Raw genomic sequence first — 12418 nt, 5'->3', positions numbered from 1 at the left:
GCACCCAAAGGCCGGACAAGGAATAATGGATGGAAACTGATCAAGGAGTCATTTTCTGACAGGGAGGATAATCAATCAATGGAACAGAAGTTGCCTTCGGAAGTTGTGAGAGCTTCATCACTGGAGGCTTTCAAGAAGAGATTGGACTGCCATTTGTCAGAAATGGTGTAGGGTCTCCTGCCTGGGCAGGGGGTTGGACTAGATGACCTACAAGGTTCCTTCCACCTCTGTTAATTGGTAATTTAAATTATGCTATTACTTCGTTACTAAAATTGATCACAACACGATCCTGACCCAGAAGGATTGAGCATACACATTGACAGGCTGCCAAATTAAAACACAACACAATGTATGGCAGCTTCCTTAGTGCCCTCTGGTCTCGGTGCTTTACTCGCAGACGTTTCATTACCAAACTAGGTAACGTCATCAGTGCTAGGCTAGGCTAGGACTGATGAAGTTTCTTAGCTGGAAATGTCTACAAGAAAAACCCCAAGCTCTGAGGGCACCAAGGACCCCCACAGTTCAACCCTGAGCTACAAATATTCACTTCTACCAGGGTAAAAAGCCCAGCTTTCACAAGAGCCAGGATTTACAATTCTGATGCTAAAGGGACCTGACACATTTGCGTAACTACTATAGGCAGGGGACCAAGCAAACTATGTTATTCTGCTTAAGAAGGTAAGAGAAAACAGAGCCATCCATTTCCCCGGGACAGATTTTCTTCTCCCAGGAATACATTCCTTCCCATCCATCACATTAAAATAATGACACTGGTGTCAGCAAAAATCACCTAAGTAAGACAATTAAGCTGGTAATATCTGCAGCTACAGATAAGGGCAGTTGCCAATCGAAACACGGCCCTGAGCTTTCACCCTTGTGCAACTCAGATCTCAGCTCTCTCTGATAGGATCTGGGCAGAGATGGGAGAATGCTCCCTTGTCATTTTTCAGGGGAAACAATAGCCGTGTTGTAGAGATAATCTGACATCTCTTGTTCCTTTCGTATGCACAGAGGTCCTTTTATCTGTTGAATTTCCAAAGCACCCAGGAAAACTTTCGACTTGAATGAATGCGGACTTTTCATAACAGTTTATTCCTTGTGAGACAACCGTTCATCTCTGCCCCAATGGCCAAAATCAACTGGCTATTTCTTATTCTGGCAGGAGTTAAGGATAAACAGTGCGGAGCAATACTCAGCCATGTTCATCACAAGCGTCTTTTTTCACTCCTTTTCCAAATGGCATTTATCTTGATTTCGTACCCGTGCTCGTTTTAATGCTCAGTCCCACATCCAAGCATGCACTTCCATGCCCAAGATAACCAAACCTATTGCCTCCGTTGCCCAAATGAAAAACAAGGAGCTGAATTGTCATGGAGTCATAACCCTTTGGAAGAGCAATTGATCGTGCAAATAAACCCAGCTTCTAGCACTCAATAAATTTGGGGGAGATGCTTCTGAATGAACATTGATCACCTTGGCTGATCTCAAAACAGCACAGATTTAGATAGTTAACTGTTTATTCGCAGATTAATACATCTTTGAAAACATACCTTTGTTTTAAATGAAACTAAGTAATAATCATAAAAGTAACACAAGAGTTCTGTTGATGTAAGAAGGAAAGCAGTAGTAGCTACTATATCTAGCTATGTTTGTGTATCTGCATATACTATCGTTGTTAAATGATTTTGTGGTGGTGGTTCCGAGTTTCCTGAAGATTGATTTTTCATCTGGGATATCTTTATAAATTGTTTTTGCTGTTTTGGTAACTTGCTTTTATATGTGCTGTGGCAATTTCTAGACTCACTCTGGTGAAATGAGAGGCCCCTATATGTAGAATAAAGGCTTCTTTCTGAAATCACAAAGGGAAACTTTTGTTGTTGTTTCACCAAAACAATCTCCTTCTCTGGTCTCTCCTAATTCCCAGAATCCTTTGTTACAATGCCAAGAATCTCCTTTCTGACCAAGAATTATGGGAACAGAATCTATATCACACACCTGGAAACGTCATGCTTCAGGTTTCTTCAAGTTACATACAGAACATGAAGTCATATCCCAGAAGTCATATCTGCTCATATGAAGCTCCTGAGAAATTCAGCGCTATTCCAAAGAATTCTCTTCGTTGAACTGTTTTACTCCACCTAAAATTTCTTCATAGTTTGGCTTTCTTTTCATCTATGGGTATGAACAACACAACTTAAATAAAGAGCTTTTTGCTTGCTGGAAAAATAATGCTTAATTAGTCTGCTAGCCTAACAAGAAAAAGAAAAGTTGATAGTCAAGGTATCAAACCACGTATGTGTGCCTATTTATCCCCAGCTTTTGCTTCTCAACTTAGATTGCTTAAACCTAAAGATTTAATTTTTGAAGAGGAACAAGCCATCTATCACTCATGGAATTTCCCTTTTGGAATTCCTTCACAAAGGATAAGCAAAACTAAAAGTGGTCTGATCCAATGAAATGTCATCAAAAATACATTTATGCAAAGGTAGATATTGGCTTCTGGGTGCAATTCAAGATGCTTGCTGTCACTTATAAAGGCCTCCATGGCAGGGGGTGTTGATAATTGAGGACTACCTATCGTGTTTCCCCAAAAATAAGACAGGGTCTTATTTTCTTTTGACCCCCCCCCAAAATAAGCATTTGGTCTTATTTTCAGGGAGGTCTTATTATTTTTGGGGTGCAGGAGGTGGTGAGCATGGTCACTTCGTTGCTGCTGCTGCGTTGCAATATTTTCGGGAAGGGCTTATTTTAGTGCATGTGCTCAAAAGCCCGATTGGGCTTGTTATCCAGGGAGGTCTTATTTTCGGGGAAATGGGCTATCTCCCATAATATCTGCCCGCCCAATTCCCTCCAACAAACTGCACTTAACAGAACAGAGCTGGAAGCGATTTTGGAGGTCTTCTTAGTCCAATCCTCTGGTCAAGCAGGGAATCTTTTAACCATTTCAGACAAAATCTTTTCTGAAAAACTTCCAGTGTTGAAACATCCCACAACTTCTGGAGGAGAGTCTTTTCCACGGCTTAATTGTTCTGTTGGGAAATTTCCCCTTAGTTCTAGGTTGCTTCTCTCCTTGATTAGTTTCCACCCATTGCTTCTGGTTCTGACTTCAGGCGCTTTCCTGGGACTTATCCTGGGTCCCTCCAATTACCCAATGCCACCTTACGAGACCCAGGAGATGGCCTTCTCTTTGGTCATTGCCTTCCAACAGTCTCCTTGGGAATCAAGAAGGTTGCATCTTGTCTACCTTCTGGAGATCTTTGAAAATCTGGTTCTTTACCCAAACCTGGGCCAGGTCCCCTTTTATAGTGGGCATAGTACATAGTTTGGAGCTTTTGGGGGGTCTCTCTCCATACACCAGTTGTGTTTTGTGCTATTTGGTGGGTTAGTTTTGGTATATAACTGAGTTTTAATTTTAGGAAGTTACTCAAAACAGTTCTAGATATGGGTAGTCTACACATTTGACTAGCAAAAAAAAATTGTAAGAACTACAACTCTCAGGTCCACAAGATGTAGTAACTAGGATCAATGGCAGCGATGGGAAATCTTTTTGGCCCAAACCAGAACACATGTGCATGTGCATGCACCGGAGCCACAAAGACCAGCTGGCCACCACATGCATGCCTGCTTTGGGGGCATTTTGTGGGCCGTTTTTCACAAAAACAGCCTGAAAACGCCCCGAAAAATGCCCGGAAACAGCCTGGGTTTTGGCCATTTTCTGGTGCTCCAGCACCCGTGAAGACCAGCTGGCTGGCACGTTCATGTGTGCCATAAACCGGAAGAGCAGCTGGTGATGGCACGTGTGCCCACAGACAGGGCTCTGCGCCATAGGTTCGCCATCATGGATCTATGAGATTTGAGGACTGAGAGTAACAGGATACGAAAGGCTCAACTTTAAGCACATAGAAAGCCGCCTTCTCTCATTTGGTAGGCATAAAAATATTTTTGTTCCGCACACTGGTTTTTGCAGAGCAGAGCAACACACGGATAATTCAACCAATTCCAGAAATGGAATTAAGGCACACTTGTTTCTTTTGTTTTAACAAGAAACGATCTGGGCACAACTCCTAAGGCAGCTCATCACAAAAGCAACGGAACCGGGCCAAGGAACAGCCCGTTGCCACAACTTGTTGCAATCGCAGGAAGAACCTCCCACAGAGATCTAGCCCTCTTCCAAGGCCAGCCCAACTTGCCAGAGGAATCCAGCTGTTTCATGTGTTTATCCAAGAAGGGCAAAGGAGACCTTTTGCTGTCGAAATGGGAATGGTGAGCACTGACTCTCTCGTGGCCATCCTTCCCAAGTCAGAAAATCAGTGAGGAGCTTTGCAGGACCCTTTTCTTACAAAGGTTGAGGGACACGGATGTATGGCTCTCCAGGAATTCTCCCTTGAAGGATTCACCAAACCCAAAAGCAAATTCTTCTTCGCATATTCAGAACATGCAACCCCAAGAGAATCCGGTGCCACCTACAAGGGCAGGGATTAGTGCTGCACCTGGGAATGCAAACGCAGCTGGGGACCTTCCAGAAGTAAGTCCTTCAACTCCCAGAATCCCTGATCCACCATGATCACCCTGAGTTGAAGTCCACATTAACAGAGTTGGAAGGGACCTTGTAGGTCATCTAGTCCTGTCCCGCACTCCCAAGCAAGAGACCCTACACCGTTCCTGGCAAGTGGCAGTCCAGTCTCTTCTTGAAAGCTTCCAGTGACGAAGCTCCCACAACTTCCGAAGGCAACTTCTGTTCCGTTGATTGATTGATTGTTATCACTGTCAGGAAATTTCTCTTTATTTCTAGGTTGAATCTCTCCTTGTTCAGGTTCCATCCATTATTCCTTGTCTGGCCTTCGGGTGCCTTGGAGAATAGTGTGACCCCACTTCCTCTGTGTGGCAGCCCCCCAAATATTGGAAGGCTGCTATCATGTCTCCCCTGGTCTTTCTCTTCACTGGACTAGCCATGCCCAGTTCCTGCAACCGTTCTTGATATGTTTTAACCTCCAGTCCCCTAATCATCCGGGTTGCTCTTCTCTGCACTCTTTCCAGAGCCTCCACATCTTTTTCATAGTGTGGTGGGAGGGTTTCCAGGCAGCTTAAATTCATGCAGTTGAAAGTTCCCACATGCTTCGTCTTGAGAGCTCTGCTACAGCTTAACTTCCCTCCCAATCATAGTCACCCTGTATAGATAGTCCTTGACTTACAACAGATCACTTAGTGACCATTCAAAGTTCCAACATAACTGGGGGAGGGAAGGGACCATTTTTCTGACTTGGGGCTGTTGATGCATCCTCAGCCACGTGATTTACATTCGGATGCGTGACAACCAGTGGTGGGTTTCAAAAATTGTTCGAACCTACTCTGTGGGTGTGGCCTCCTTTGTGGGAGTGGCCCATGTGACCGGATGGGAGTGGCTTGTTGCCCATGTGACCGGATATGAAGATGCCGACGACACTTGTCAGAACCACCTTAAATTACCTCACACACAGCACTGGCATGCATAAGAATATGATGTAAACTTGTTTGTTAAAAGGCATCTTTGGTTTGCGTTAAAACAACTTCAACACACGCAATGTTCTGATTGCACCACAAACGCAGTAGTCATCCTTACCTTTCACAGAGGCACTGAGTTTTATAAATATGAGCATGATAGTGTAGAATAATCATATCCAAGGACCAGTGGTGGGTTTCAAAAAATGTTGGAACCTCTTCTGTAGGTGTGGCCTGCTTTCCGGGTCCACTGGTGGAACCTCTTCTAACCGGTTCGGTAGATTGGACGAACCGGTTCTACCGAATAGGTGCGAACTGGTAGGAACCCACCTCTGGTGACAACTGACTCATATTTATGACAGTTGCAATGTCCCCGAGTCACACGATCACCATTTGTGACATTCTGACTAGCAGAGTCAATGGGGAAGCCAGTTTCACTTAACAACCGGGTTGCTGACTTAATTGCAGTGATTCACTTAACAGCTGTGGCAAGAAAACTTCAAATGAGGCAAAACTCACTTAACAAATTCCTTACTTAGCAACATACATTTTGGGCTCGATTGTGGTCATAAGTTGAGGATTATCTTCTCATCTGATGATTCTTTGCCTGTATTATCTAAGCAACAGCTACCTCCTGGCAACTCAAGGAAATAAATTGTAACCACACCAGTTTGAAAAATCCAACTACACCCTCTGGCTAGCTAGCGAGATCCCAGAGGAATCAATTCAGCTGCAATTAAAAGTTTCCTCTGACCAAAACAAAAACAAAAACAGTTAGAAAGAAAGACTTTCTAATCTGATTTTTTTACAAAAGTTCGGGATATTTAAAATCATGTTCCAGGCTATGAGATTCAACCTTGAATCTGCCCTGCTTTGTCTTCAAACTCTATTCAGCTGATGCAATGGGTTACAATCCATGCAAAAACCTCTGTCCGCAAAGCCTAACAGGTTAACAGTTTATTCCTCTCAAATGTGTACTTTTAAATTCTGCCGTGTTAAAAGAATTTCCACATGACGGACTCCAAACGCTAAAAGATTGTTGGCAGAAAGTGCACACCGTCTTAGCCGATCTTGGAAAAGCTAATAGGATCCAGACAGATGCAAGTTGGACGGGACACCACCAAGAAATGCTACAGGTACAGGCTATATGGGGAAGATGAAAAACTCTGGAAGAAAATAACAGCAAATCATTCCCTATTTGTTGCCAAGAAAACTACAGAGATCGAAACCGAATACAAACTCAAGGGAAACTTGATATTTGCATGCTGGTGTTTGGAAAGCAATAGAATCCTACTGACTTTTTAATTGTCTTTTTATAGAAGATGCTAAACTTGAACAGTGCTGGGTAGTTAGAGACTCAGCCATTGACAATGCCTTGTGTGAACAGACTCACAGTTTTAAGACAGCAAGCAGCTAGTCCATAGCAATGCCATGTAAACCTACCACATTTTTGCTAATTCAAGTTTAGCGTGTTTCTGGGAATATTTTCAGCCTTCCCTCCCTATCTCCTACCCTATTAAACAGATAAAGATGGCCAAATACCACAAGAAAACCTAGTCATCTTAACTCTAATGCCTAGAATTTTCACTTTGATTTTTCAGAAAATCAACTTGTGGAGTCCTTGGTGCTCTCTGTGCTAGGTTGTTTTCTTGCAGACATCTCATTTCCCAACTTAGTAACATCATCAGTGCTAGAAGGGAAGTGGAGTTTGCTCTCTAAATATATATGCAAAGAGCAAATCCCACTTCCTTCTAGCACTGATGATGTTATTTAGTTGGGTAATGAAACGTCTGCAGGAAAACCAACAAGCACAGAGAGCACCAAGGACCCCACAGTTCAATCCTGAGCTACAAATATTCACTTCTGTTGCTACTCCTCTCCTATGCTGTCATTCAACAGGGTGAACAGATTGATATAAGTCAGCTCAGCTGCACTTTTCAAAGTTAAGGCAAGAGTCATTTAAAATCAGGGGTTCTCCACCTGGATGTATGGATTCAACTCCCAGAATTAAGGAATCTTAGCCACATCTTAAATTGCCCCAAACACTGACCTAAACTCCCACCATTTCAAAAATCGGACAATCCAAAATAAAACCATCATATTGTTTCGGAAGCAGGTGAATTTGCTTGAACATTCTGCAACTCCGGAGGGGGGGGGGAGCAGACTTAAGACTTAGAATGAACTTTTGAAAGCCAGTCTTTCAAAAAGACAATTTTAGATAGATGATAGATGATAAATAGATGATCTCTCTCTCTCTCTCTCTCTCTCTCTCTCTCTCTCTCTCTCTCTCTCTCTCTCTCTCTCTCTCTCTCTCTCTCTCTCTCTCTCTCTCTCTCTCTCCCTCTCTCTCTCTCTCCAGAGAGAGAGAGGAGAGAGAGAGGGAGGGGGAGGGAGGGAGGGAGAGAGAGAGAGAGAGAAAGAGAGAGAGAGAGAGAGTCTCAAACTACAAAGCAATCTGGGATATGAATTCAGGTTTTGGGAACAGAGAATCCATTCAGTATAAAGTCTGCCAGCCCATCAAAACAAGCATCTGGGGTCCCCCATAATCCATCCTGGGAAATTGGTGGTCCTCAAAACCTAGCTGACCAGAGAAGGCACTCCCCCACCCCATTTACTTTTCTTTTTTTTTAAAAGGAAAGCCTGAATTAGTCCATTTCTTCCTATATCGCCAAATTTCCAATGAACGGGAAATTTAACCGCTAAGCAAGGAAAGCAAGCAAACTTCTCGGGGTATCCAAGTGTCCACATTGGCAGAACAATGAGGGGAGCAAAAAAAAAAAAAAGCCCAACTGCAAAAGAAAGTCATCTTTGGGAGGGGAGTGAAGTGGGTCAGAAGTTCAAGTCCAGTAGATGAGAAGAGTTGGGGGGGGGGGGCAAAACTTTTGAAAGTTTTTCCAAACTTCTCTTTTTGAAAGAATGGGGCAGAGTGGGAGGCGGGGACGGATCAGGTTTGTTTGGCCTCGTATCTCCCCCCCCCCAATTCCGTCTACTTGGTTCTCCCCCCCCCCGCCCTCACAACAACCCGGCGAGGTCGACTCAACAAAACGCGCACCGGACCCAGCGCTCGACACCCTTTCACATCCTCCCCAGCCAGTCCGACCGCCCCCGTTTCCTCCCCCCCCCCCCCAGCCCAGAGCTTTCCCCACCTCTCCCCACCAGCCGGTCGCAGACGACGGGAGCAGCCGCTCGCTCAAAGACCGACGGAGTGGGCGTAAAAAAGTGCGACGGCTCTCACCTGGGGCGGGGCGGACAGAAAAGCCCTTTCAGACGCTGCCCGGAGTCGAGGACCCCACGGAGCTGGGAAGGAAGAGAGAGAGAGCAAAGTCTGCTTTGAAGCACGGAGACCCCCTCAGCGCCTCGTTCTCGCAAACGGTCTGGAACAACGGACGCTGTCGAAGCGCAACAAACCACCTGGACCCACGCGACCCCGCACGCCTCTCCGCAGCCCGGCGCCGCGGGAGGAGTATTTATAGGCAGGGTCCGGCGGGCCACGCCCTGGCCCTCCGAGGGGGGCGTTTCCCTCGGCCACGCCCCCCCTCCGCCTCTGCCCAGCCGAACAGGCTGGACCACCCGCGCGCCGCTCCCCGCCCAATTCGGGCTCCTCCCACCCCACCCGCCCCCCCACCGAAAAGGGAGCCCGAGGGGAAGGCGCTGGGTCCCGGGGAGACGGCCAAGTGGGGGAGCCAGGCGAAAGTCGGTGGGGCGGGAAAGGAGCGTTGTTCGACCGGAGCAAGAAACGGCGTAACGCAGTGCAGGGCCGGCTTTACCGGACTGGCGACTTTCCCCAACATTTAGCGCCCTCCGGATACAGGAAGGCGAACGTCCATCATTATGGGCTGGCTGGCTGGAAATGAAGGGGAAGATTCCCTTAAGGCTCAGAAACGCTAAACAAGGCGATAATTGTTAGAATGGATAAATGGATAGGATGGATAGATATAGGATAATCATCTCGTGTGTGTGTGTGTGTGTGTGTGTGTGTGTGTGTGTGTGTGTGTGTACACAAATACATGTCTATCATAGATAATCTATTTCTATCTCTGATTGACATATATAGATATATTTGCATGTATAGTGTACACACAAACATATGCTCCATATATACACACCCATCTATTGGATAGATAGACATTCTGATAGACATATACATTGTTTATGTGTTTGTGTGTATACACACACACAAGCATACTCTATAACAGTGTTTTTCAACCTTTTTTGTGCAAAGGCACCCTTTTTTCATGAAAAAAATCACGAGGCACACCACCATTAGAAAATGTTAAAAAAAATTAACTCTGTGCCTATATTGACTATATATAAAGTAATTTTCCCACGGCACACCTTACACTATGTCACGGCAGACTAGTGTGCCGCGGCACAGTGGTTGAAAAACACTGCTCTATAACACAAATATCATAAATACATTCTATGTCTCTTATAGACATATACTGCATTCAATTTTAGTTGCCATGGAGACTCTAGAAAGAGTGCAGAGAAGAGCAACAAAGATGATTAGGGAACTGGAGGCTAAAACATATGAAGAACCGTTGCAGGAACTGGGTATGTCTAGTTTAATAGAAAGAAGGACTAGGGGAGACATGACAGCAGAGTTCCAATATCTCAGGGGTTGCCACAAAGACGAGGGAGTCAAGCTATTCTCCAAGGTATCTGAGGGTAGAACAAGAAGCAATGGGTGGAAACTAATCAAGGAGAGAAGAAGCTTAGAACCGAGGAGAAATTTCCTGACAATTAAAACAATTAATCAGTGGAACAGCTTGCCTCCAGAAGTTGTGAATGCCCCAACACTGGAACTCTTTAAGAAGATGTTGGATAGCCATTTGTCTGAAACGGTATAGGGTTTCCTGCCTAGGCAGGGGGTTGGACTAGAAGACCTCCAAGGTCCCTTCCAACTCTGCTCTTGTATTCTTGTATATATGGATATGTTTGTGTGTTTGTGTTTCTATATGTACGCACACCCTGTATACACATATTGTTCTATACACACATACTGTATATATACACACATGTCTATCAGAATCTCTGTGTATTATATGTGTGCCCTGGGATGGGAGGCCATTTGGTGATCCCAGGTCAGCAGGCTGGTCCAAGAAGTTAAAAAAAAAAGCATTCTAGAAGGTAATGACAAAGTCAGAATTGAGAACCAAATTTTCTCATTTTGAAATACATGGATTTCAGCAAGTAACTCATCCTTCAAGGATCAAACACCCTTTTCTTTACAGGGAGGTGTCATCAGTGTTGCAAAAATATTGCTACAATACTTTAAAAACACAACTGGCAAACACAGAAGAGATACTCTAATGCTCCACGCCCCTCATTAAAATCCTGTAATTGCTGTTTAAACTTTGGCAAGAATAGAGGAGATAGACCTCCATCGTATTTACCTGATTTTCAGCAGAACGCACCATTTGTCAAAAAAAGCTGGGGTGAAGTTTCTGAATATCCTCCACTAAATGCTGGCAACTCTAGTTTCAAATGCCGTTAAGTGGGAGGAAGAAAATGCACAAAACTTTTGCCAGAGTTTAGTGTGCGATTCTGCATAATCCACAATTGGGTGTAGATTCATAATCCTTAGGAGTTATACAGAGGCCCAGATTTTTGCTATGCAAACAAACCACAGTATTGGCAATGGACGGTAGAAAAGCTCAAAATGTTGATGCAATAGGAGATATTCAAATTTTACTTGGTTACTTTCCTTACAAGAAGTTGTAAGGAGCCACAACAAACACCAACTGCTTTCTGTTTTTAATCTTAAAAACAATAACAGTAGAGAGAAACTGAAACTGAAGTCAAGGGAGAGAGAGGGAAAAAAATATCTCAAAACCAAAATCTACATGAAAACAAAATGTTCTTGCAAGAAGTTATCAGAATCCTGGTTAGCAGCATTCTCAGTAGCTGGGCCCCTACAGATGAGTTAACCATCAATTCTCATCCGGCAATCAAAATTAATGGGATTTCAGAAATATTTCTAGAGGCCCAGATTGTAGAAGAACACCAAAGAGTCTCTAAGATTGTCGGTTCATCATCACTGGAAATTTTTAAGAAGAGATCGGATAGCCATTTGTTTGGAATGGAATAGAGCAGTGTTTCTCAACCTTGGCAACTTGAAGATGTCCGGACTTCAACTCCCAGAATTCCCCAGCCAGCATTCGCTGGCTGGGGAATTCTGGGAGTTGAAGTCCAGACATCTTCAAGTTGCTAAGGTTGAGAAACACTGGAATAGGCCCATGATGATGAACCTGTGGCCCAGCTGGTCATCTTGTTTTCGGTGCACTGGTGCACATGCCTTCCAGTTTGGGCACGTTGTGCCAAAAAGGTTAGCCATCACCGGGATAGAGTCTCCTGCTTGGGCAGGAGGTTGGTCTAGAAGACCTCTAAGGTCCCAACTCCCATTATTCAGCGTCCAAGCTTTTTATGCCATGTGACCATGGAAGACCATCCTTCATTGGATATCGCTTAGAATTTTGTATAAGGTGGGTGGCTATATAGCAATAGCAGTTAGACTTATATACCGCTTCATAGGGCTTTCAGCCCTCTCTAAGCGGTTTACAGAGTCAACATATTGCCCCCAACAACAATCCGGGTCCTCATTTTACCCACCTCGGAAGGATGGAAGGCTGAGTCAACCCTGAGCCGGTGAGATTTGAACCACCGAACTGCAGTTAGCAGTCAGCTGAAGTGGCTGCAGTACTGCACTCTAACCACTGCGCCACCTCGGCTCATATAAGAGAGAGAGAGAAAAAAGAGAATGAGCGAGAGAGAGACAGAGAGGGAAAGCATATGGTGCAGAGGTGGCATTCAGCCAGTTCTGGGGAACCGGTAGCAGAAAATTTGAGTAGTTCAGAGAACCAGCAAATACCACCTCTGGCTGGCCCTGCCCCCTATCGATTCGCTGTTCCAAGTCCCAGCTGATCGGCTGGGTCTTCTT

At 44.7% G+C, this 12418-nt stretch overlaps 1 protein-coding gene across 1 annotated transcript in view; it reads right to left on the bottom strand.

Moving 5' to 3' along the window:
* Positions 1–8846, bottom strand: part of NDRG1 (N-myc downstream regulated 1) — a 60756-nt gene extending 51910 nt beyond the window's left edge. The window contains exon 1 of the mRNA XM_087706663.1: positions 8714–8846. The gene's annotated coding sequence lies outside the window, so the exon portion shown is untranslated. The remainder of the gene's footprint in view (positions 1–8713) is intronic.
* Positions 8847–12418: the final 3572 nt, after the last annotated feature.

The sequence above is a fragment of the Thamnophis sirtalis genome, unplaced genomic scaffold (assembly GCF_051295495.1).
Source record: "Thamnophis sirtalis isolate CommonGarterSnake01/CBP01778 unplaced genomic scaffold, rThaSir2_p1.2 scaffold_2, whole genome shotgun sequence".
Lineage (NCBI taxonomy): Eukaryota > Metazoa > Chordata > Lepidosauria > Squamata > Natricidae > Thamnophis > Thamnophis sirtalis.
The sequence above is the reverse complement of the archived record's forward strand: the minus strand, read 5'-3'. Positions and strand labels throughout refer to the sequence as shown.